Below are 22131 nucleotides of genomic sequence, written 5' to 3'. Positions count from 1 at the left end.
ATCATTTTTATTTTAACATAATGACCATTATTTTAACATAGTGACCTTTTTTTTTAATTAATAAAGTGACCATAGTATCTTTATTATAAGTGGTCCACAATAAATTAGTGTGAACCAGGTCTATTAAAGAGTTTAGTCTAATGTACATGTAAATCAAAATTAAAGAAAGATAATCTTCCTGAATTTAATTACTTAATGATTAGAATAGAAGATTCATGAACAATGAAATTCCACATTGATTAAGTAAAGTCATATTTTGGGTATGATCGTTTACATATACTAGTAGTAAGTTTTTTTTTTTTTTTGAGGAAATATACTAGTAGTAAGTTGTCCGCCTCATTAATAACTTAATCAAATTTTGCAAAAAAAAAAAAACCACCTTTTATAAGCAATTTTTAGCAAGAAACCACCATATAAATTTTTTTTTTGCAATGACACACCTTAATCAATTTTTTTTTTTGCAAATCAATACCTTAATGTCGGAAAATGAGGTTTGACCTCATTTTCCGACGTTGACTACCCCAATCTGCCCACGAAACCACCTCTCTCCTCAGCCCCACCCACGAAACCACCTCCCTCAGCTCCTAAGCCCCACCCACAAAACCACCCTTTCATGGCGTTGACCACCATAAACACACCTCCTTTAACGGCGTTGACCACCCTAAGCACACCCCTTTAACGACGTTGACCACCCTAAACCCTCCTCTATAGCCGTAGCCACCCTTCCCCCCTCCACTCTCAGTTTCGTGGGTGCAAATGGCGTAGTCAACGCCGAAAAATAGGGTTTGACTCTATTTTCCGGCATAAAGGTATGGTTTTGCAAAAAAAAAATTGATTAAGGTGTGTCTTTGCAAAAAAAAAAAATTATAAGGTGGTTTCTTGCAAAAAACTGCTTATAAAAGGTGGTTTTTTGTAAAATTTCCTAAATAAAATTAAGATGTTAATCCGTTGAGATATGTGTCAACAAAACTAAAAGATGAACAAATGAAGTTAATGTAAACAATTTCTACTCGATATCAAAGAGAATAACATGTATTTGGTTTCAAACAAATATCCAATTGTTTATCATGCAAATATTTTAAAACTACTCCATATTTGAAACTTCCCCCCCCCCCCTAATTTTTAATTATGGGAGTGCATTTTTAGATAATTGCGTGAATAAAAAAATTATGATATAAAGAGCATCAAATGATCATTGTAATACATAAGCATATGGTTTTTTTAGGAAGTAAATATGTGATTTTTTTAATTATTATTTGTATATTCCAATGTACTCCCCCCCCCCCCTAACTTTTTAGCTAAGGCTAAAAGTTTTATGCATTGTCATTAGAGAATGTATTTTTTTTTTTTTTTTTTTTTTTGACAAAGAGAATGTATCTTGTTGATATTAGAGAAAATATCATACCCTTTAAGTTGATGATAATTCATATTCTTAAAATCATTAAGTCATCTATGCTTGTATTAACCATACCATACTACGTACGTTTCATATAGCAAGTCATAAACTATACATCCATGGATGACCTAAATAACTTATTACAAAGTTGCAAGTGAATTGAAACTAAACTAGTATATAGCTTGAAGTTTCACTTCGAATCATGTCGTTAGGGTGAGTGCATTGATGCATGTATTTTAAATTTTATTGTAATGGTGTAGATGTCACTAACCTTATGTTGTAGCCTTTTGTGTTTTCCAACGTATTTGAGTCAACTTAAATTCTACGAAATATATTTGTCATAAATAATGCTATTACCCGTATTAATTTATATCTTAATTGTCTACTTTAATTATATTTAAAATCTTTGTAAGGTAGATGAATTAATTTTATAGTTTTTTTAATTAGCATATATTTTTTTTTTGAGGAATTTAATTAGCATATATTTTTTATATTATTAGTATGCGAAATAATAAAACTTATGAGAAAAAGTGTCAATTTATAATCATAAATTGTACTACAAATATTGTGGCATGTTGATTCTTATATAGCAATCCTTATTTCCAAAAAAAAAAAAATAAAAAAAAAAATAAAAATTGAATGTTAATGCTATTCTATTTGTTAATGTTTTGCTCAACTGGATTGTAGAGGTTATCGATACCAAAAAAAAAAAAAAAAATGTCTTGTCAACATGCATGAAGGAAAAAAAAAATCACTTGTTCTAATTGATAAATGAAAATATATATCGTTAAAACACTAAATTTTCTTGTATAAAGTATTATTAAACACTGTGTTTGTCTCAAATAACATAGCATACATGATCTAAAATGTAGATTAGGTAGATAAATCACGCATTTTAGTGTGTGTGTTTTTTTTTTCTTTTCCTAAACAGTAAAAACATTGATGTAAAGTGAGAAAGAGATGCTTTTAATTTATTTATTTTTTTCTTGTTTTGCTTAACTACATGTACATTTATAAAATTAGAAGATAATTGAGATTCTTACCTTAAGTTACGTGGCTAGGACCCGTAAAAGTATATTTATGTATTTGTTGTCATATTATATACGGAGTATATGAATATATCCTTCACCTTATCAAAGTATAATTGATTGTTTGATAACATATTTGCGTTGGAGTTAAGGACAAATTACAATTATTATTAAAGTAATATTTTGCATGATAATTGTTTACCAAACCTTATACAATCTTAAATAATGAGGATTTTTCACATGATATTTTGAAAACTCTAAGTCTCTTCCGTTCTAACTAATTGATGATCATTATTATTTCATTTTCACCGTATTACTATTTGTATATAACCATTAATTTAGTTTATAAAATACTTTAATGCATTTTATTCAACATCCAACCACCTTGAAAGGTTTAAATAAATTTTCATTATCATGTTGTATTTGTCTTTTCCTAAGTAAGTATCATTGGTTCTTTGACAGTATATTTTGTAAGAATAACGTCTCTAAATTGTATAAGATCTGCAGTACATAACTTACCATGCACGTTCAGAATACACTTGCCATTTCTAACTAATTAAGTGATGATCACGTACATTTTCATTTTTATTTTACCTAGTTCATCACATTTAAAAAATGTTTAGTACTCCATACACTTTCCATGAATTCAACCACCAATTCATTAGATACTTTACCTACTATCCTCTGACCTCGGCCTTCCACTCAAACTTTGGCTACTGCACAGCTTATAGGGCAGAAATTATGGCTCTTACTCAGAGGCCTGGAAATGGCACAAAATCTGCAAATTGAGAATTTGGAGTTTCAGCTTGACAATCTTGCTTGCATTCAAGCTCTAAAAATGCAGAAGATACCCAAAGGTGAAAATATCCATGATATTGTTTACTGTCGAAAGCTATTGAATGATGAAAGATGGAATGTGAAGGTTGCCCATGTGTATCGAGAAGGCAATCGAGAGGCGGGATCGGTTGGCCAACCGCGGAGTTGTTCAAGACTCTCAGTTAGAATTTATTAATAATGTTCCAGTAGATGTAAGTTGTATTTTAGAGGAGGATTGTAAATGCGTGGCTTTACCACGTCTTGTCCCTCCGTCGGTAGATTTTTAGTTTGTTTGGTGTTTTTTGTTCTTTTTGTTTTGCTCTTCCCTAGGAATTTCTTTCCTCCTTTGAATAAAAAAAAAAAAAAAAAAATCCTTAACAATGTCTATTTATATACCCTCATTTACATGTGTGCTACTTTTTTTTTTTAACCTTTTTATTTTTTTATTAGTAACGTAGAGTGTGTTTAACATCGTTTTTGGTTTTCAGTTCCTATTTTTTCGAAAACTAAAAACCAAAAATAAGAAACAAGGAAAAAATATTTCCACTTCTTTTGTTGTCAGTTTTCAATATTGTCATTATTTTAATAAGTCTAAATAATTTTAAATTCATGATGTGGCATTTATAATATACTTTTGAGTTTTGAAAACCAAAAAACAGAAAACCACAACAATGCCAAACGAACCCGTAGCTTTTTGGCTTGTTTGTTTTTCCCCCTTTTCTTCTCTAGTCTATATATAGCCTTTAAAAAGTTTGAGATAACTCTTATACATAGTGAATGGACAATTATACCTTTTAAAATATTTATCAGCTTATTTGCCCTTAACCCCTTATAAATGTTAGTTGACCCTACTATTGAAATTTTAAAAGTAGTGTATAGATATTTATACCCCTAAATTTTTTGTTTACATATTTTACCTAATGTTATCGATCAACAACTAAAGTTATAACATAATCCATATAGATTTCCGGACATGACTAGCTATGTGTAGCATTGTGTGTGTTAGCTACCCTAGTTTTAGTAAAATAGCGTTATTTATTCGAGAACATAGTCGGTTAACTTATCTATATATATAATAATAAAAAGGAAATTTTGCAAAAAACCACCTTTTAAATCTTGTTTTTTGCATTTAACCACCTTTTAAAAAAAATGTTGCAAAAAACCACCAATTTTAAAATTTTTGTTGCAACATACCACCAATTCAATGTAAAACAAGTGATAAATTTGGCTAAAAGTGGTAATTTGCAACAAAATTTTTAAAATTGGTGGTCTTTTGCAACATTTTTATTTATGTTATGAAATATTTGTGGATATTCATTATCCTCCTTTGTATCATACCGGAACAATCTAGATCTAGGGTTTATATTCTTATCCATTCAAACCCTAATGTATTGTATTTATATATACCCCATTATATGGAATAGAAATACACTGATATATTCTCTATCAATCTCTCTTATATTTCTCCTTATTTTATAACATGTTATCAGCACCAAAGCTCTACGCAAATTGTTTAATTTAGATCCGAATTAAAGAACTCCATTGCCAAAGCTGACCTGTTGTCATCACCACTTTTGGCGGCACCATTCTTGTTTTGCTCGTTACCAGCATCTCAAGCATTCTCACTTTTCAACAACGTGAAATTGAGCCTGGTACTATTAATCCTACTGATCAGGTTTTGTTTACTCGCAGTCTTCTCGATACTTCTCTCATGGGTATGATCTCTTCAAATTTTATTTTATTTTTGATATTTTATTTTTTCGTGAAATGATGAATATGGTTATTTGTTCTGTATTTTGGAATCTAATTGAATTGTTCGATTTTTATTTTTGGTAATTGAATGATGAGAGATCTTATTGAAGGAACTATATGATGTTGTTAATTTTTAGGATTATTCGATTGATTCATTCACCTAAATAAATATATTGAATTTGTTCTATTAGTTTAATAGTTTAATTAATTTGTGTTCATTAGTAACTAGATTTAGATGGGGAGATTTGGGCTTTCTATTTGATGCGTTATATGTTCTTGCTTTGGTATTTAGGTTCCGTTTATAAGTTTCGTGTCCATATTCGATTATTGAACTCGCATTATCTCTTTGTTTTGTGTTGTAGTTAAATGTTAAGTTATCATTATTTTTCTCTATAATTAATGTTACATATCCTAAGTTCAGGTGTATGTGGTTACATAATTGTTGGTTCACATAATGTCTCATGATATTTTACTACCTTAAATTTTAAGAATTTTGGTGGTTTTTGATGTGTGAATAGTAATAAAGGTACGCATACATTATATACTATTTATATTAATTCATTATCAAATTGCTTTATGTAAAGAGTATGAGTATTTGGGTTCATTAGCTACCAATGATTCAAAGTAGGATGTACCAATATGAGGTCTATGACTACACTATATTATGACGCAAATTAATAATGTCCAAGTAATTAAGTGGATTAGTGGGTTTTATATTTTGTTGGAGATTGATATTGTTCAAGCAAGTGGGGTATTGATCAAACTGGTTAATTCAATGTTTTATGAATTTCATTTGTTGAATATGTTTTAATTTTGATATGGTTGTCGAGCAGTAATTACTCTCTACATGCTTATAATATTAATTGCATATAGGCCTTCACTTTTGTTTTGGTAATTTGCTATGGAATCAGTAGATATGTAACCAGTTTCAACAAAAGGCTAGGAATTAGAATTCTTATCTTTGGAGCTATACAAGATTGATATACATGCTTAACAATATTAATAAGATAATCGTTAAGCAACAGTCTATGGCTTGAATAATAGTAATAACCTTATCAGTATTATCATTTATTTGAATTATATATATGTATACACTTTTGGTTCACTAAATAACAGTTGTATTTGTAATGGATTATAAGATAAATCAAGTAACAATATCTTGAGGAGTCTAGACATTAATTAATTATATCAAGTTATTATATCATATTAATTTTTTTGGTAGTATATACTCAAGAAATAAAAGGTATTATCAAATATATCTTTATAAGAGTCATAATTACATATGACTTGCACATATGGAGTTGGTTTTTTTTTGAAGTGATCAATTTGCAAATTATATCTTCTGCACTAGTAAAGGTACGTCTAAATGTCCAATAATATAATTACGGACTCAATAGTAATGCCAAATTATTATTTTCTGTAATTAATAATAGATTTGAGATTTATCATGTGAATTTCTTTCAAACAAAGCATTAAGTTAATTGTTTATTGTATCTGACAATTGTTTGACCTTGAATCCCACTTGGTCACTTGGCTTTAGTGAGTATAGTATGTAGTAGGCACTCCATAACAATCATGAAAGCAATTCTATATTTGTTTGATAAATTACCTTTCTTATACATCATATTTGTTTTTATGATTAAGGTTGTTTATATTTTATTGATTAGCCAAGGGCAATTTTGTTTCAAGTACATAACATATATATTGCTTTAAAGTGCTAAACCGCTAGGATACAACTGTCAATGAACGTAATTGGGCATGAGGAACATGATAAGTGTTCTATAAGTATAATTTTACATAAGCATGTTTTTGCTAAAAGGAACATATTACTTGATACATGAAATTGCCAAAAGAATTTATGGCTTAAAAGTTGCAAGGATTTTAAAGGTTGTTGGACCCGTATGCAAGGATTAGGGGGAGATTGTATGTAACCCTTGCATATAAATAATAAAATATATTGATGGTCAGTTTGATACATACAATAACTTAAATATCAACGATTTATTTAATAAAAGTGACCATATGTTCATTAAATATTTTGAAATGATACCATCCTGAAGATGGATATAAACAAATGACATTTATCATATACTAGTTGTAAATGCTCTAATTTAAAATTGATGTCCTAAGAGTACAACATCAATTGTTGATGAACCTATAGCATGCCTGAAGCGTGATAAATCAATAGGTTCTAAAGATAATTAAGTATCTTTGAAAAGGAAAGGAGTCACTATTGATAATGACAAATTTGAGGAAGTGGTAAATATCATTACATTTCTAGAGAAATCACTTTTAGTAAAGTTCATATGTTTCATGATTATATAAAAGACTTCAGAAGAGTATGAAATATCCAACAAGATTAACATGTATCAAGTTTATAGTATAAACTCCAGTAGAGTATGAGTAATTATTGGATAAAATATTAATTGATTGTCTTGCCAATTGTATAAAGAAACACTTGTTGGTGTTCTAAAATCACATCACATTCATGACCATCCATATAGTAAGTTAAATAAAGTGATCACTAGTGTTGAAAACTGACCAGAGTTCAAATTTAGAGAAGTGATTGGATGTGATAATTAAATTAGGCCATCCAGGTTTAATAATAATTACCCGTAATGGAAACCTGAAGTTTCATTTGATAATGTGCTGACGCTTTCTCAAGGTTAAATATATAAAATGAATTGAATGACAAGACGTAATATTGAGATTGAGTTATATTTGGATTGTGAGTTATAATAATTTGTATTGATAAAAATTTCAAGATTTAATATGTTTTGATTTTTTTTATATAAAGGAGTAATGGCTGATAAAGGAGTAATGGCTGATAAAGGAGTAATTGCTGACCAGAAGTTCACCAAAATAACTTATATATTATTGTCAACTATCAAGTGATCAGAAGCTCACCAAATACACTATTTAAGTCTTTAACGATCCAGAAGATCATCACCTACTAGAATTACGAGCAAGTGATTTATGCTTGTATAACAATTCTTTTGATTTAGGCTATTATATGTCAGCACATATTAAGTTGGAGAAGAAAGAAAAACGTACAACTGCACAACATATGTCTCCCCATTGACATTGATATCCAGAAGAGAAAATATTATTGAATATTTAATAATAAATGCACATGAAATATAAAGTTAATGAATAAATGATTCTTCATCGAAATTGTTCTCCGGAAGAGATAAATTTTGATTGTGATCCTCCCATTGAAATGAATTTTAATGCAAATTTATATACTAAGTTGGTATAGAATTAGACGCCCCTATAAAAGAGATATATTACCAACTTAGGGGGAGAAGAAATAGCAAAAGTTGGGAAAATCGAAATAAATAAATAAAGAATATATATGATCCCTATAATGGTATTTTGAAAAGTTATATATATGCCAACTTTTGTATATATATTATCAAGATATGTTGCACATTTATGATTTGATTTGTATTCAGTTATGACTCATGTTGCATAGCGTTGAAGATACATTTTGGTCATATTAATTATGTGTATACATTGAGATAAAATCTTGCCAATTGTACTTGAATCACTACACCTGAAGTGTAGGTTGTGTATGATCAGTTCCAAAATAAAGATATGTTTAATAGATATGATGTTTGGCAAGATAGTGCAGTTGACACTAATAGTGTAGTAGTATATAAATACCATAGTGTATGAAATACCCTAAAGTGGTATAGATATCTGAATTATTATAATAGATGGCCTATGATGTTAGAAAAGTTATGATGGTACCAATGAGAAATGTATTAAGATATCATAGTAAAATAGCATGCGGAATGTAAGTTAAAGGAATTTTATGATACCGGTACATAATGGAACCGATGAATAATATGCATATGCATAATGGAATGAAATATGGATTTTTAAATCCACAAGTAAGGGATCTGAAATATATGTACATTTTGATGTCGACATAATGATAATGATCATAATTTTATCATAGACCCGAAGTCCAATGAAATATGGATTTTTAAATCCACGCTGTACAGTGTCTTGCATCATTTTGAGTCTTATATTCATGTACACGTGAGTCATAGGTTATTGGTTTATTGCATATGTAGGAAGTTAGATGCATTACTCATTACATAATTTGTTTAATATGTTATCATGTTTTATATATCTCATATTGCATGGATTAATTTCTTACAATGGCTGTGGTGTATGTGAATGTTCTTTCAAAATATAGTAAGACATATTTACAACTTTGATGAAAAATTAGAAAGAGATATTTATATTCCAATAGGCTTATAATTGTAATGAAATTATTGATGACACTTGTTTCGGGGTTTTCTAATGTCCTGCGGGAGAGTTACAATTCCGAGACTGGAACCGGACGCCTGTACCTGCAAAATAACGGAGACTCCTGAGAGCTCCGCCTCCAACGGTCAAGTTAGTACCTGATTAAGGAGTAATTAATACGGAAATTAAAGTAATAAGGTCTCTCTAGGTGAGAGTGCTTAGTGTTGGTAATCTGCTTTGTTAGCGAGATCAGCCGGTTATTACTGTGTGTAATTAATGTATTTTCTTCGATCTCTCAACTAATGAGGATTAGTTAAGTATTTATAGCCTTGAGAAGCGTGCCACTCTCTAGGTTTAAGGTAAACCTAGGGCTGACCGGGCCTCTAGACTGGATTGGGCCTTGATGGCCGGTTTTCCCATTTGGCACGGGTGGACACGTGGCGTGTCTCAATTGGTCCGCAGAGGACGAATCTGTGATTGACACGTGGCAGGCTCCTATTGGCCTACGTGAAGGACACGTGGCGGAACCTGGTTGGTCCACTTGTCAGACGGTGATTGGAGGATAAAAATCCCCTAATCATTTGCCCCTCACAGGTGGCACGTGACTGGTCACGTGTCGCCTGTGACAGGTGTCGCACGATGACAGGCGACGGCCTGCTACAGGTGTCACCTTGCAAACGGCCGAGAGATTTTCCCGCCCAAATTTTGAATTTGTAAGCGACCCTTCGCCTTCTCACTTTGCCTATAAAAGGAAGTGTTGACTTCGGTCATTTTCACATTTGAGAACTTTGCGAGAACATTCGGACCCCTAAACTTGCTCTGACATTTCGGACCTTTTCTGCCTACCGCCTGTTCTGACAAGCCGACTGCACCGGATTTCCAGAACTTCATCAACCGTCACTCGTTCAGGTAACTCAGTTCTCTTACTCTTAATTTTCTTTTTATTTTTTGAAATGGCACCACGGAAGCACACGACACGACCTAAGTTAGTGATCAGCCGGTCACCGGGGACGGCTGAATCTAGGACTAGGAGTGCCGCCTGCCCTTTTCTGGACCCATCTTTGCCCTTTATACAAAGTCCGACTGTATCTGTGTCTATGCAGAACGTGATGGCCAGAACGAAAAAGACTGCTATGATATCAAACTCAGACGGCTCCTCCCAAAGGGTGCTCCTTAGTGAAACATCTGACCAGGCGCCAGATGTAGAACGAGGCGACTGTCAAGCTGACAGTTCTGAGAGAGGGACCAAGGTGTTCCCTTCCCACCTTACCGTGGACATGTCTAATTTTCCTTCTGCTCCTTCTAAGGGAGAGGAGGCGGGCCCCTCTAGGAGAGGAAAAGAGTCGTCCTCTTCGGACTCGTCAGGGGACGAGTCCGAATCCAGCTCTTCTGGCCACAGTTCTTCTGGCTCAGAAGAAAAACATAGCCGCCTACAAGAGGCGAGACGTTCTCATGCAGTTGAGAAGGGGGATAATTGGGCAGAGCCGTCCGCCTCTTACAGAGAGGAAAACGCCCCCTACTACTGCAGGGTACCCCGGGGCCGGATTGCAACCATGCAAGACAACGTGGCGAGCTTTATTGCTAACCACAAAATGGGCCCGGAGTTTTTACTGTTTGTGCCGGATCCAGAAGATACTGTCGTCTGGCCGGCTGGTACCAGCTATGGTGACGGCTGCTTTGGCTGCTATGTGGCGGCCATCAAAGCTGGACTGCGCTTCCCATTACATCCGGCTGTTCAGCGGATTTTAGATGGGTATGATCTGGGGTTATGGCAGTTAGCCCCCAACTCTTGGGTAAACGTACTCGGCTATGTGGCCGGGTGCGAACTGAACGGGGTGGAGCCAAGTTTTGAGGCTTTCGCCCACATGAACTATCTCAGCCGGACCCCTAAGTCGGGAGGTACCGGCTGGTATCAATTAACAAGCCATAGGGGTTACCTCATGACGAGAGGTAAGGCAAACAAATGGAAGGATTGGCGGAACACCTTTCTTATTATCGAGAGTTCAGACACGGAGCTGAACAAACGCTTTAACAAGTGGAATAGGGATCCGCCTCTTCTCGCAGGCGGCCGCAGCATGCCGCCTGTTCCCCCAAAGGCTAAAAAAGAGATCCTAGACAAAGGACTCTTCAAAGTAGAGACTAGGGTGAACTCTACTTCAGGGGTACGAGAGCAAGTACCCCTAAACTGCGTCCCGAGCTTCAAGTGGCTCTATGACGAGTACTTCTTGGCCGCCTGTGGCCTCAGCAGTCGGTGCTCTAGAGGTAGCCGGCCTGACGAATACTCTGTTTTTTCACGCCTTGTTTACTTGGGATTTTTACTAACTTTGCTGTTTATTTCTTTCAGCCGACGCCATGAGTAAAATAACAGCATCTAAGACTGCGGCGGCCATGCTGCGGGTCTCGCTAATGAAGCAGTCGTATGCCGACTCCCCCAACAAGGAGGCACCCTTGGTAAGCTTTGAAAACTCTTCTCCTTTTAGTTGTCTTATGCATATACTAACTCTTTTTGTTTTCAGTCTGGCACTCCAAGGGCTTCTTCCTCGCAACAGCCGGACCCCAAGGCCCGGAGGACGACTGTTGCAAGCTCTCCTGGGTCTTCCAGGAAAACAGTGGCGGCTGAGAAGCAGCCGGCCACTTCTTCAAAAACCCAGGCGGGGCCGCCTAGATGTATGGACACTTGCTTGTAAAAACTCACCCTTGCTTCCTTCTTGATTAGGTCTAACTTGTTTTTTCCTTTCGCTTAATGCAGCCGGCCCTCAGGGGCTTGACTTGGTTGAGGTAGCCAAGTCCATGGTTAAAGTAGTTCCTCCATCTGACAGGGAGGCGGTCAGGGGTGCCGGCACCCTTGACCTTGATGGGATTTCAGGGATCCTTGCTGAGGTGTACTTGGCATATTTTTGAGTTTTTGAGTTCTAGGACGCCTGTTAACTTTTTATCTGGAAACTGACGCCTGTTTTTCTTTGTACTTAGGCCCTGCTCCGAGTCAACAGCCTACGCAAGCCGATTGATCGGAAAAACAAAGAGGTAAAGGCCGCAAAGGCTATGGCCGCCTCCAGCTGTGATAAGGCAATGTTTCAAATTGCCCAAAATGAAGTACTGACCATTGATCTTCTTTATTATCAGGCGCAGGCGACCGCCGCTGTTCGGGCTCAGCTAGAGGCGGCCCAAAAGAAGGTGGACGAGCTGGAGGGGACCGTCACCAACCTTAAAGCCGAGCTGAAACCCCTTCGCCAAAAAATGCACTCTTACGAAGCCATGGAGAAATCTTTGGCTAACGTAAAAGAACGCCTGGTGAACCAGGAGAAGAGTCTTACCCAAGAGCTCTCGGACAAGGCCGAGCAAGAGAAACAAGAGCTCGTCCGGGAGATGGTGGAAGACTCCGCTCAAATCCAACGCATGACCTGGGAACGACTGTTCCCCAGTGCCGACTTCGCCTCGTGGGAAAGAACGTACCGCCAGTGTTCGGAAATATATAATCAACAGATCCTGGCGGCTGGTGAAGAAGAGGCGTTGGACGGTGCGTTGGAGGAGGAAGAGCCGGTTGTGGCGCTTGTGCCACTTGGGGGTAAGGCATCAAAAGATGGTGCAGCTAAGGCCGAGTCCAGCAAGAAGAGTGCTGACCAGGCGGCAGCTGCTGATACTGAACTGCCCCCTTCTTAAGCTTTAAGTATTTTTTCCACGGCCTGCGTGCCGTTTGCTTTTGTAATTACCCGGCCAGGGGGCCGGGGTTCTGAATATTTTTATCTGTTAATGAAATCATTCTTTGCTTGAAATTTGTCTAAGTGTTGAATATTTGATATTGCATTGTACACTATATCGACTGTTTTGCATGGCCGATTGTAGACAGGTACGGATGGTCCGCCTATGCCCTGGACGACTGGTTGTCTGTTTCCAAGCTGGGCGATCAGTCGGCCATTTATTCAATCGGTCTGACCAAGTAAATAGAGTATTACCTAGTCGCCAAGGAATTAAGTAGGATAACAAGCGGCGGGTACCGGTTGTTTTCCTTTATTGCCAATGTTGGCTTTTAACTCGTAATTTGTTAACCTAGCAAGAGTAGTGGTCGAGAGCCCCTGTTTGTTAAAAACAGGCGGACGACTCATACCTTTTAGGCTCCATACTAAGTTTGAGTGACTATTAAGTTAACATAAGAGTTACTTAGTCTTCGTCACAATCTAGATTGAGTAGTAGAGGTACCAGGCGGCGTAGGCCGGATAGACCCCTTGATTCGCCAATGCTTGTTGGCTATTAACTCAATAGGTTACCTAGTAGGAATAGGGGTTTGAGTGCCCCTGTTTGTTTAAAACAGGCGGACGACTCCAACCTGTTAGGTTCCATACCAAGTTTGAAGGAGTGACTATGAGTTAACGTTGGAGTTACTCAGTCGCCGCCACTTTTGTTTGAGAAGTAGAGGTACCAGGCGGCGTAGGCCGGCTAGACCCCTTGATTCGCCAATGTTTGTTGGCTATTAACTCAATAGGTACCCCCTGCATTTATCCCAAGTAATACAGGCGGTTATCTGACTCAGATGTCAACTGCTACCACTGGTTTGGTTAGTGATAGAGTTATCCTTGTCTCAAAAACGGCTACGTGGTTGCCCTTGGGGACAGTCGTATAGGTGCCGTGTAGTTAGTTTATAGAACAATGTTCCACCCAAAAGGGAGCTGCTCTCTGCGACGAATTTCATCCGGAGGGATGCCGTCGGACGCCTGCTATGATGTTGGGACAGGTCGTATTAGTTTTGTAAATTGATCAGGTGGCTTGGCGCCTGGTCTGATCATTCGGCCGGTGGCCTTGGTAAGTTCTTGGTGAACGTAGGTGCTAAGTCAAAGAAGGGTAGCCGCCTGTTAGGCACAGGGTCGGCCAGGCCCTAATCTTTTTAGCTAAGTATTGTGAGTAAAATACTCAATGGAGAGTAGCCGACTGTAAAGGAACAGGCGGCATGCCCCTCTGAAGATAGAGTGAAAAACTCAATGGAGAGTAGCCGACTGTAAAGGTACAGACGGCATGCCCCTCGTAATACAATTAAATAGTAAGTGCAAACTTTATTAAGTAGCTCTTTACTTTACATCATTCAGAAGAAATATTTTTTGAGGTTATCTACATTCCAAGTTCGAGGCAACGGTTGTCCGTCTGGTGTTTCCAGACGGTAGGTACCGTCCCTGACTTCCTCATAGATTCGGTAGGGTCCTTCCCAGTTGGGAGTTAGTTTGCCAGACTCATTAGCCCTACCAACTGCTTCCATTTTTCTAAGTACAAAGTCCCCCACTTTGAGTGGACGCCTGTGTACTTTTTTGTTGTATGATCTAGTCATTCTCAGGCGATAGATCTCATGGCGCAAAACAGCATTGCCCCTCTTTTCAGGAAGAGAGTCTAATGCCAGGCGCATGGCTTCCCAGTTTGCCTCTTCGTTATACAGCATTACTCGAAGAGTCGGCTCGTAGTGTTCTATTGGAAGAACAGCTTCTGCACCATAAGTTAGGAGGAATGGAGTTTCTCCAGTCGCCCCTTTTTCAGTCGTCCTAATGGCCCAGAGAACATGTGGTAGTTCATCCGCCCATAGGCCGCCTGCTCGTTCAATCTTTTTCTTGAGACCGTCTGAGATGATTTTATTAAAGGCTTCTACCTGGCCGTTTGCTTGTGGACGGCCGACAGATGCAAAGTAGTTTGAAATTCCTTGGTCACCCAACCAGCTTTTGAGAACAGGCGTCTCAAATTGGGGACCATTATCAAAAACCATAGACATGGGAACCCCGAACCGAGTGATGACGTTTTTCCAAATGAATGAAATTACATATTTCGTCTTGATTCCCTTTACAGCCTCCGCCTCTACCCATTTAGTGAAGTAGTCAACGGCAACAAGTATATACCTTCTGCCGCCTGTAGCAGGCGTATATGGACCCAGAATGTCCATGCCCCACTTAGCAAACGGTAGTGGGCTGTGAATGGTAGTGAGGTCAGTAGCCGGACGGTGAATTAATTTGCCAAACCTTTGGCACTTGTCACATTTTTTCACCATCTCCATTGCATCTGCTTCCAAAGTAGGCCAAAAGTAGCCCTGCCGCCTTGCCCGTTGAGCAAGCGTCCTTCCACCTATATGTGAAGCACAGTAACCAGAGTGGAGATCGTCTAGTATCTCTCGTCCCTTTTCAGGAGTAACACACTTTAAGAAGGGTTGTAGGTACCCCCTTTTGTGAAGTTCTCCCTTTATAATTTCAAAATTGGTGGCTCGTCTTTTCAGTGCTGCCGCCTGTTGAGGATCATCCGGCAGTGTACCGTTTGTCAGATATGCCCTGATTGAATCCATCCAGGTTGAGCTTCTGTCTAGGACTCCAATAGGGTTTTCCTCGATGCTTCTCTTCTCCATTACTTCCCAAAAAACAGTTCGAGGAGTATCGGAGGAGGCGGATGATGCTAATTTTGACAGTGCATCTGCCTGGTTGTTTTCTGATCTCGGCACTTGGATCAGATGGAAATCCTCAAGGGAGCCGACTGATTGTCGGACCGCCTGTAAATACTTGATCATGGCCGGATGGGTTGCTTCGTATTCGCCATTGTACTGACTCACTATCAATTGTGAATCTGAACAGGCGTCTATTTTTCTTGCCCCTGCCGCCTTGCACATGCGGATCCCGGCTAGTAAAGCTTCATATTCTGCCTCATTGTTTGAAGCCTGAAAACTGAAGCGTAGAGCATACTCGTACCTGTCGCCCTCTGGCGACTGACATACGACGCCTGCTCCACAACCATTTGAAGTAGAGCTTCCGTCCACATATACCTTCCAGACTTGGTCTGGAACTTGAGAGTCAGGAGGACGAGTCATCTCTACAATAAAGTCAGCAAAGGTTTGCCCCTTCACTGCTTTTCTAGGCTCGAAAGTAACTTCGAGGCTCTGTATTTCTATGGCCCATTTGATCATTCGTCCTGACGACTCCATGATGGTAAGGGGCCGTTTGATCGGTTGGTCGGTATACACGACGACTGCATGTGCCAAAAAGTAGGGCTTCAATTTTTTAACAGCCATGAAGAGTGCAAGACCAAATTTCTCCACTAGGGGATACCTCAACTCGGCATTTTTCAGTACGTGACTGACAAAGTAGACCGGGAGCTGACAGCCGTCCCTTTCAGCAAGGAGCACAGCGCTTAACGCATGATCAGAGACGGCCAGGTACATGTAGAGATCTTCTTTGGGCAAAGGGCTGACCAGCCTCGGCAAGGAATGCAAGTGAACCTTTAATTTCTAGAAGGCGGCCTCAGCATCCGGCCCCCATTCAAACCTTGCCTTTTTCTTAATTGCCTGGAAAAAGTATAGGCATTTGTCGCCTGATCGGCTTAGGAATCTCCCCAAGGCCGCCAGACAACCTGTTAACTTCTGAACCTCTCGGACGGTACGAGGCGACTGCATGTCAATGACCGCCTGTACCTTCTCAGGGTTCGCCTCTATTCCTCTCTGATTGATAAGGAATCCGAGAAATTTCCCAGACTCAACTCCAAATACACATTTCTTGGGATTGAGCATGACACGGTGCCGCCTGAGTGTGGCGAAAGTTTCTCGGAGGTCCGTCAGATGATCTTTCTGAAGTTTAGTCTTGACAATCATATCATCAATATATGCCTCGACGTTTCTCCCAATTTGATCAAAGAACACTGTGTTTATCATTCGTTGGAAGGTAGCCGGGGCATTCTTAAGACCAAACGGCATGACCGTGTAACAGTATAACCCCTGATCAGTGACGAAGGCCGTCTTCTCCTGATCTTTCTTCCATAAGGGAATTTGATGGAAACCAGAATAGGCGTCCATGAAACTCATCAAGGCATGGCCGGCTGTTGAGTCGACCAGGTTATCAATTTTAGGCAGAGGGTAACTGTCTTTGGGGCACGCCTTGTTTAAGTCTGTGTAGTCTACACACATTCGCCAGGTGCCATTCGGCTTTTTAACAAGCACCACATTTGCAACCCAGTCTGGGAAGTAACATTGCCGAATGAACCCTGCATCAAGTAATTTTTTAACTTCGGCGGCTGCCGCCTGACTTCTTTCTTCGCCATGGTTCCGCTTCTTTTGCCGTACCGGCTTCTTTTTCGGATCCACAGCAAGTTTATGTACCGCCAGATCAGGACTAATGCCTGGCATTTCATGGACTTCAAATGCAAAGATGTCCTTGTATTCTTTCAACAGGTTGTGAAGGTCGTCACCAAGGTTTCTCAGAGCAGTCGTCCCAACTTTGACTGTTCGGTCAGGACGTGAGTCGTCTAATATCAGGTCCGCATGCTCACCAGCCGGCTGAGGGCGGAACTCATCCGGCCGCTCCTCTGCCAATGATTGCTATTTTCTTGCTTTTCTTGCGGACTCTGTCTGGGACGCCTTTCTCTTCTTGCCGCCTGCTTCTTGAACAGGCGCACTCTCCTTGACATTGTCAAGGTCTGTTTTTCCTCCACTTGACCCAGTGGCCATAACAGTGGGCTTGACATCCGAGAGATAGCACTCTCGGGCCATCCTCTGATCTCCCCTTAGGGAGCCGGCTGTTCCATTATCCCTCTCAAACTTAAGCAGCATAAGAGACGGGATTATAACAGCCTTGGAATTATTCAGGGTTGGTCGACCCAGAATCATGTTGTAGGCCGAGAGTTCCTCTACTACTAGGAACCGGACTACCATGTGTCGTCCTTCCCCTTTTTCGCCCAGGCGAATGGGTAAATCTACTCGTCCCAGTGGGTGGACGACCCCTCCTCCAAACCCTATTAAAGGGTGGGAGGCCGGATGTATGCAGTCCGTCTGATATTTCAGTTTTGACAGACATTTGCTGCTGATGAGATCTGAGGAGCTCCCGGTATCTATGAGGATTCGGCCAACTCTCTGGTTGGCCACTTTACATTCAATAACGAGAGGGTCGTCATGCGGCCCCCTTACCCCTCCTAGATCCTCTTCAGTGATGACAATCTCAGGAAAAGTATATTTGGACGGCCGTTCTTGATGAACGGAATTTACATCTAACCGCCTTATATTATCTTTGTTGCCCCTAATAGTGGGGCCGCCTCCTGAGAAGCCGCCTGCAATGGTGTAGACGACTGCATCATCAGTGTCGGAACTGTCGGCCTGTTGATTCTTTTTGGCCGACTGCTTTTTTGAGGAGGTGTTCCCCGTAGATTTCTTGACATATGTGTCAAGATCACCTTGCTCAGCCAAGCGGTCTAGGTACCGCATGAGACTGATGCAGTCATTGGTGTGATGACCAACGTCATCATGATAAGCACAGATTTTGTCTTGGTTCCGGTTGCTTGCAGAACCCTTCATGGGGAGCGGCTTCTCAATTGAGAACCGTCCTTTTATTTCTTTTAGGATAAACTGGTTATCCTTGTTAAACACATACTTTGGGGAGTATGGTTTGAATTCTTTTTTCTTTTTCTGAGCCGGCTGTTTAGAGGAATCAGCCGCCCAGACCTCTTTTCTTTTCTCATCTTTGTTGGACGACTGTTTCTGTCGTCCCTCTCTTTTGTCGAACCTCTTCCCGTCCGACTGTTTTATCGTACACAGATCAGTCGCCTGTATATAGGCTTCTGCTTCAATCAAGGCCTCTTGAAGAGTCGCCACCCTTTTTCGAACTAAATCAAATTTGAAGGTAGACCCGTCTTTGAGACCTCTAAAAAAGTCAGTATAAGCTACCTCATCCGGTAGCCCTTGAATCTGTATTCTCATCAGGTTGAACCGCCTGATGTAAGAACGAAGCCCCTCCTTCTCGCCCTGCTGAATTGTTCCCAAATCAAGGGTCGTTTTCTTCGCAGGGATGTTCATAGCGAAGTTGGAGGCAAATAAGTAAGCAAGCGTCCTGAAGCTGTTTACACAACCAGTCGGCAGGTTGCCGAACCATTGCTGTGCAATTCCCTTGAGAGTCGCTGGGAAACACTTGCACCAAGTGGGATCATCCAACCCTTGAAGGTACATCAGGTTGGTGAATGCCATCAGATGGTCTTCTGGGTTAGTAGTGCCGTCATAGGCGCCTACTAGAACATTTTTTACTTTGGCCGGCTGAGCGGCTTCAGTAATTTCCTTGGAGAAGGCCGACGGCTGTTCACCAAGTCTAAGCAGCCGTAGCTGCCAGTCCATAGGTTGGACGTTTTTTGCTGCAGGTCCACCAAATGGAGGTGGCTGCATAAAATACTGTTGTTGCGGTACAAATGGTAAGTTTGGTACCGCCTGGGCACTATGAAAGCCGGACTGACGGGAGGTGCCGCCTGACTGACTCTCATGGTACGACTGAGTATGCCTCATCGAGGCATTTCGCAAACTGTCTTGAAAATTTGAAGTAGAAGCCGACTCTGATAATCGGTCACTCTTCTTCTGCTCTAGCAGGAGCCGAGCATCTGTGAACGTTTGCTTTGACCCGTCCGCCTGAATATGACGAACCGGTTTCCTATTTCCCGTAGGATAACGGAATTTTGTGAAATCAAGAGCAGGTGTCTCCCGCTTCTTGGATTTAGGATGAGGAGTCGCCTCTCGCCCTTGAACTGGCTTCCTCTTCAGTGAAGAAGAAGGTTTCTTGGCCGACTGCTCTTTGACTGAAGCAGGCGGTTTTTTGTTGATCAACTCTTGAATCTCTCCCTTGAAGTCCCTCATGAAAGTCATGAGTTCGTTCCTTGTGATGGGAGCAGACCCATCAGTCGGCTGTTGCCGAGCAAGCGGTGCGCCTGCTGGCTCGCTTCCTGTTTGAAGATGCTCCCGTTCCCTCCTTTCGGTATGACGGGTACGTCGGGCTCTTAGGGTCCCGTCTGGAGCTGTATGAGTTTCAACTTCAAATTCACTTTCGGTATCATGGTCCGACTGAACTTGAGGGTCGTCTAGGGGACGCCTCTCTTCTGGAGTCGGTACAGACTTGGATGCCATCTCTGAAGTACTCTCCCCACAGACGGCGCCAAATGTTTCGGGGTTTTCTAATGTCCTGCGGGAGAGTTACAATTCCGAGACTGGAACCGGACGCCTGTACCTGCAAAATAACGGAGACTCCTGAGAGCTCCGCCTCCAACGGTCAAGTTAGTACCTGATTAAGGAGTAATTAATACGGAAATTAAAGTAATAAGGTCTCTCTAGGTGAGAGTGCTTAGTGTTGGTAATCTGCTTTGTTAGCGAGATCAGCCGGTTATTACTGTGTGTAATTAATGTATTTTCTTCGATCTCTCAACTAATGAGGATTAGTTAAGTATTTATAGCCTTGAGAAGCGTGCCACTCTCTAGGTTTAAGGTAAACCTAGGGCTGACCGGGCCTCTAGACTGGATTGGGCCTTGATGGCCGGTTTTCCCATTTGGCACGGGTGGACACGTGGCGTGTCTCAATTGGTCCGCAGAGGACGAATCTGTGATTGACACGTGGCAGGCTCCTATTGGCCTACGTGAAGGACACGTGGCGGAACCTGGTTGGTCCACTTGTCAGACGGTGATTGGAGGATAAAAATCCCCTAATCAACACTTATATAATAACATGTTATGAATCATGTAAAAGGAGTTCCTGAAGAACTTATATATGACGTATTAAATGCCCAACTCTACAAATTTTTATGTCTTGAATATTGCAATTATTATCAAACTCTTGAAAAGTCTATGTGACTACATTATTGACATCTCAGCCTGAAGTTTGAGCATATGAGAGTTAGTAGGATTTACTATTTGTATTTATAAGAGAGCTATCATGTCAATCATGAAACATCTAAATAATATCAATGGAATACTTATGCGCGAGAATGTTTTCTCATGGTCTAGAAGAACCATGATTAGCGTACATAATTACATATTTTATATTATAATTCATATGAGATTGAAGAATGACATTAATAATATCAAGTTTGTCATCAAATTATCATTAATGAATGTTAAATCAAATAATGATCACCAATATTTATTATTAACGACTTCCAGAAGAAGTCATAACCGCATGAGTTTAACCTTTTTAATCAACTATTAAATAGAAATTTGGAATGGTGATATTAGAGATAAACACATACATGGTGAAATGAAGACACTTCATATGTTCACGTGAAGACTTGAAGAATTGAAGATGCAACTTCAGCTTAGGAGAGTAGAAGATCAACAAGTGATATTTTACCAACTTATTAGAATATATCCAACATATTGGATTCATTGTTGCGACACTAGAAGATCTCAAGTTATGTATTTATCAGGGGGAGAAAATACGCGCTGCACTCTTTTTCCCTTGACCATGGTTTTGTCCCAAATTGGGTTTTCCTGGTAAGGTTTTTAATGAGGCAGCATCTCGAGCATATTACGAAGAATTATGTACTCTTTTTCCTTCACTATGTTTTTATCCACAGGGTTTTTCGTAGTAAGGTTTTAATGAGGCACAATCTTCGATAATGGACATCCAAGAGGGAGTGTTATGAAATATTTGTGGATATCCATTATCCTCCTTTGTATCATACCGGAACAATCTAGATCTAGGGTTTATATTCTTATCCATTCAAACCCTAATGTATTGTATTTATATATACCCCATTATATGGAATAGAAATACACTGATATATTCTCTATCAATCTCTCTTATATTTCTCCTTATTTTATAACAATTTAAAAGGTGGTTATTTGCAAAAAACAAGATTTAAAAGGTGGTTTTTTTTGCAAAATTTCCTATTTAAAAATATCATTTCTTTATAATGTCTCAAATCCCCGACCCAATCCTTAAATATTATGCAATCCCTCCAAAACCATTCAAAAAAAATAAATTTGTTTTTTTTAAACCCTAGCCTACAAAACCTTTAATAACTATCTTAATTTAATGTTTTAACTAGTTAGTAGCCCGGGCGTTGCAACGAGTTATTAGTTTTATAGTTGTGCAACTGCTAATTTTTAAAAGCATCTAATAGTTTGTATGCAAT

The sequence above is a fragment of the Chenopodium quinoa genome, unplaced genomic scaffold (assembly GCF_001683475.1).
Source record: "Chenopodium quinoa cultivar QQ74 unplaced genomic scaffold, ASM168347v1, whole genome shotgun sequence".
In the NCBI taxonomy this organism is placed as follows: domain Eukaryota; kingdom Viridiplantae; phylum Streptophyta; class Magnoliopsida; order Caryophyllales; family Amaranthaceae; genus Chenopodium; species Chenopodium quinoa.
Note: the sequence above shows the minus strand (reverse complement) of the source record.